The following is a 5,850-nucleotide window of genomic DNA, read 5'->3' as shown; positions in this document are numbered from 1 at the left end:
TAACTCCCTTTCCTTAGAACTGTAATTACTGTAGCAACAAATCCATTTTCATCTATATGTATAGCACACACAAGGAAATGACAGTTCTGTGTTTTTTGTGTTTGTTTTTTACAGTCCTCTAGTAACTGAGCTATTGTTGTGTTCTTGTTCCTATATTGTAATTGTTTCAGCGCACACTACCATGACTTAATGTTTACAATAGCTGTTTTCTTTGTATCCAATAGTCAGCGTATATTTTTCTTCAGAGGTAACTGGTCAAATGTTCAGTGTGTATGTCTGAACTTGAATGTTGCAATGTTGTTTTCTTCAGACGCTACTGTCAAAAACTTGAGCTACTGTCTTGCAAAGATGATGATCATCTTGCTAGTTTGCTAGGTTTTGTCTCCGACCATTGTGTCGTGATGAATTTGCAGGTACCCCGAGAGGCCCTTGAGTTTGCCGGAATGTCGATTAACTTCCGTTCCGGCAAATTCGGGTACTCCATATGTCCTATTTTCAGCAAAGGTCATGCTGAAATTTTCCGTGAATTTTAGCATGACTTTGCTAAAAATAGGACATATGGGGTACTTGCGACTAATGCATGGACCGGGGTATCTTAGTACTTAGTTAAGTAGGATCAACTGCCCCGCCATTCTTGCTGCATTAAACCATAGGTGGCAATAGAGCCAAGTGATTAGGCCCAACTTAGAATTCTCCTTAGCATCGATAAACCCTAGATGATAAACCCAACATAGGTGGCAATAGAGCCAAGTGATTAGTGCCAAGTGATTAGGCCCAACCTAGGGTGCCTCGGCATCGATAAACCCTAAATGATGAAAACTTAACTTGGCTTCTATAGGGTGCCTCGGTGTCGATGAGAACCTAAATGATGTACGCTTAGGCTTTTAGGGTGCCTCGGCGTCGACAAACCCTAAATGATAAAAGCTTAGCTTTTAGGATGCCTCGGTGTCGACAAACCCTAAATGATGAGACCATGATCTTGTTCCTTGACAATAACCAACTTTTTGACCAAACTTTTTTCCTATTTAGAGCGAAACATGGCCCACAACGATGAGGCCGGTGGTTCGGGCGGCAAGCAATTCTGGGAGATGTCCCAGGAGTTGGAGGAAGAACCTCACCGCTATGAGGACGCCTCGGAAGACACCGATCCTGACTACACAACCCCTAGTGGCGTCGGGGATGACACCACTGATGGTGCCGCCGAGGATGCCACCACTGATGATGGCGGCGCATGCACAGATGGCAGCCAACCGAAGAGGCAACGGAAGGACCGGCGCCTGAGCGTGCTCGGCACCGTCAGGGAGGAATTTACTGAACGTGAACTCTGACAGGCATCCGACGGCGCCCAAACAAGTAGTCAAGGGGTACTCGGTTCAGCTCGGGTGCATTCTCCGGAGCACCATCTCGATCAACACCGAGAACCTAAGGCATAAGGACCGAAGGAATTTGCGCAGCCTCCTCTTCACGAAGTTGCACGAAAGATACAAGTTCCCCGCTGAGTTTGCAAACACACGCCTCTCAGGGAATAAAGTGAACAATGCCGCCCTCACGAGGATGAGCACGGCCCTGTCTACTTGGAGAGCACGGTGAAGGCAATGATTGAAAAAGGTGATAGTTATGAGAAGATCAAGGCGAAATATCCTTTGATGAGCGAAGATGACTACAAGGAGTTCAAGATCAAGTGCGAGAGCCCCACAACCTCCGAATCAAGTCAGTGGGGGAAAGAAATGCGGCAGTTGAACTTAGGGGTCCACCAACTCGGTCCCGGCGGTTACAGAGTGGCGAAGCCTATATGGGACAAGGAGGACGCGGAGCGTGCCGAGCAAGGCCTACCGCCCCGCTTCGAGAAATACAATGACAAGCAGACCAGGAACTTTCTCAGGGCCCGGTACAAGGAGGACCCGGTAACAAAGGAGCTTACCATGGATCCGAAGACCAGGGAGCTTGAGCTTGTTCTGGTAAGGAATACACCCCCGCGTAATTAGCTCCATATGGTTGCATTCTAATTAATCCCCAATATTTCGAAATGGTTCACGTTCCTTCCGCAGGACAAAGAAAGCAGTAGCGTGGGGTCGTCTCAGAGCTCCCCTTTCGACACCTCTTTGAATAGGGCATTGAACGTAACGAAAAACAAGGATAAGCTCGGTAAGCCGACGTCAGCTGGTCGTGTGGCCGGCAAAGGCTTGTCCACAAAATGGTCGTCATACTATACCACTGGTGGGCGAAAGGAGAAAAAGACCGGCTCGGAAAGCCAGTCGCGCGAGGTTGAAGCACTCAAGGCACAAGTGGCACGAATTCCGGAGCTTGTCCAAGAGAAAGTGGAACAACAACTGGGAACGAAGCTCAACGCAATGGTGCCTATGTTGATTCATGGGCTGACGACGTGGATTGTGGGCGGCCAACTGGGGCCTCCCCCGGTTCCCAGCTTCACGGCTAGCAACTCGCACAACGCGCAGGCGGCGCCATTGGTGTCTCCAGCACCGGCACGGGCATTGGAGCTTAATGCACCCGGGTGTACTCCGGCCGGCACCTCGCCAGCAAGCGGCCCCTCCGTCAGTTGCACGCCCGCCGTTGGCGGTGCCTCGACATTAGCCGAGCTAGACGGCATCACGGTAACTAAGCCTCTCGGCCGATGACTTCATCTCCTTGCCTTTGATTGGGCATCCCTGATGCCCTACATGTTTTTGCAAGGCGCCGCCGACGTTCCTTGCACTCTCCTGCACTTCGTGGGCGGCGAGTTGGTTGATGTCGCCAAGGGCAGAATCATTCAACCAGGCAACCCCATGTTCCACGGTAATCCGATGCCACCCGGTGTATAGGGTTGAAGTGGTTCGGGTGCTGCCAGGCTGCGACGAGCTGTTACCTCCGATTCGACCCGCTCGGGGCCGATGAAGAAGATGAGATGACCCTCAGCGCCTACGTAAGCTGGCCCCTGCTTTGGCTGAAGAGCCAGATTCATTTGGGGCGGGGGACACCACCCCACAGACAAGACCGCTAGTTGTGCCGGTGCCAAGCCATGGCAAGAACGCCGCAACGCTACCGGACCTGCCGGACATCCCTATGGCACAGGATCCGGACATGCATATGGCACAGGATCCGAACGACGACGACAACGACGACGGTACATTTACCAACGTCGATAAGTACTTTGCCGAACATGGGTACGGTGACGAGTTATGTGGGCCTCCTTCTCAAGAACCCAACGAAGACGACCGCGATCTAGATGGTACGGCGGAGAAACCCAGTTGCAATAGCCGTCGTCTGGTTTTCAGTTCTTAGGAGACGCCTCCAGCTGCCGCCTTCACCGAGCCTCAGATAGCTGAGGTGCGAAATATTATCAGCCCCAACACGCTCAAGAAGCGGTCTGTGACCAGAACTTGGTCCCATTACAGTAGATCAAGAAGAAGGGCCAGAAACAAAAGACTAAAAAGGGCGCCGGTGTGAGCCAACAGGCACCGAGTATGATCCGTGCTCAGGACGGGCCACCTTCACCAGGTGCTATGCGGAGTCTGCACGACAGTGGCGGGTAGGGCGATGCTACCAACAAATATGCTCAATGCTGCAACCGGTGCTATGCGGAGTCTGCACGACAGTGTTCTTTCTTTGGAGAAGCGGCGTCTCAGAGAGAATGATGTGGCCTACCCGGTTTTCGTGGCCAAGGTGCCAGAGGGCAAGGGCTTTGTGGATGGCACCATCGGGGGTACGATCGTCCTGCGGTTTGATGACATCTTTGCTATGTTTAACCTTCATCCGCTGCACTACACCTTCGTTCGGCTGTTTTCGCTGAGTATGGAGATGCGGATCATTAGAGACAAGACCCCGGACATCGTGATAGTCGACCCCTTCTACATGTGTGCCAAGCTCTTGGGCAGCGCTGGGGACCGCCAAGTCGCGAGTTTACACCTCGAAGGCATCATTCTGGCAAACCCAGATAAGGATAACTTCCTCGTGGCTTACTTTCCCGAGTAAGACATCCCTTAACCGCCCCGTAACATATGATTTCTTAGATTTTGATCTTTCTTTTTTTCTAACATTTCGTGTTCTGTGCAGTGACACACATTGCACACTCATCCTCTTAAGCCTGAAATATTCCATGGCCACGTATTTCGACCCGAACTGTGACTCCAAGATGGACTACACAAATATCAAGAAAGTTCTTGATGATGTTCTCCCCGGCTACGCCAAATCTGGAGGCACCTTCACCAGGCCAGTTCGTAGGTACGGCAGGCATGTGTTCTCCCACAATACTAAGTTCTGCTGCGTCAAGCAGACGCCTGGCGGTCAGAAGGAGGCCTTCTACGCCCTCCATCACATGCGGGCGATCGTACGGGACCATCATCACCTTCTGCTACCATATAGTCTCAAAGATTGGGTCGCGAGCTTGTCGGCAATCCAGGACGCAGACATCAGCCAAGAATTCTTTCGCATCCAGTAGGAGTTTGCGGACATCATCCATCAAGATGTCCTTCATACCTCGGCGCAGTTCTACCTTAGATATCAACCATCCAATAGTGAGATAGACGGAACGCTACAAATGCAGGCTGACAACGCCCGCGATTACATGACCATCACGACAGACGGTGGCTTCATCCACGCTCCAGTCCCATGAGTTGAGTCGAAAGTAGTGATGCTATGTGTAGTTCTGAAACATTGATTGGGTCATGTTGTAATTAAACTTTAATGAATTGTATGTCTCTTTGGTTTGGACAGTCGTTCAACTTAGATGTAATCGATGCTATTTATTAGTAGGACCATGAATCGTGCTATTAATGTCTTGCTTTTCTCTTCCAATCCTTTTGTTGCATACTTATATATTGCTTATGTATTGTCTATTGTTTGGCTTGTGCATAGAGATTCTGTCGTATGCCATGTACAAGGGTAAGGTTCCCGGAGTCTACGACAACTTGGAGGAGTGTCGGAGACAGGTTCACCGTTTCAGCGGTAACAATTACAAAGGGTACACCACTAGGGAGGAGGCGGAATATAGATACGCCTGCTATCTAGCGGGAGAGAGGAGGGAGCGTTGGAGGAACCGAACGAAGACCAGTTTCATCGCGATGATGCTCATCGTGATGACCCCAGCTCTCTTCTATGTGATGGTAGTTTAGATGATCGATATCGACTGGTAATGTGAAGACAAACTCGATACTCGCAGTCTCGAGACTTGTAATGTTCTATCTTTGTTCGGTCTTTTGAATTCGGAGACTAATATGATGAATTGTATTCGGAGACTAATCTTCTATTGTATTCGATGAATCTGCTATTGCTGTGTGGTGCTGTCTATATTCTGTCCAATAATATATTTTGTAACCTGTGCAAAAATCAAAAAAGTAAAAAAAATAAAACCTAATATTCATACTAATGGCGCATGACTTCAAATTGCGCCATTAGTATGCCAAACGATACTAATGGCGCATCCCTACACAATGCACCATAAGTATGCCAAAGGATACTAATGGCGCATCACCCCACAGTGCGCCATTAGTATGCCAAACCACATGGGTAAATATGGCCCCCTGGGAGGCTTACTAATGGCGCATGTTGGTCTATACTAATGGCGCACGGCATGGTGCGCCATTAGTATACCAGATACTAATGGCGCACCAGTGGTGCACCATTAGTATATAATACTAGTGGTGTGGTACTAGTGGCGCACCAGTAGTGCGCCATTAGTAGGCAAAACTGGTGCGCCACTAGTAGGCCTTTTGCTAGTAGTGTGAGGTCGAAGAGCAATTATTGCACGCTAGAATACCTCGACCTAGCCCCCTACAAGAGGGAGCTGACAAAGTAAACTGGGTGTTACATCATTTTCTTCTTTGGCACCACCTCACTTGACTGCGCGGGCACTGC

Source organism: Triticum aestivum, chromosome 1A (genome assembly GCF_018294505.1).
Source record: "Triticum aestivum cultivar Chinese Spring chromosome 1A, IWGSC CS RefSeq v2.1, whole genome shotgun sequence".
Classification (NCBI taxonomy): Eukaryota; Viridiplantae; Streptophyta; class Magnoliopsida; order Poales; family Poaceae; genus Triticum; species Triticum aestivum.
Note: the sequence above shows the minus strand (reverse complement) of the source record.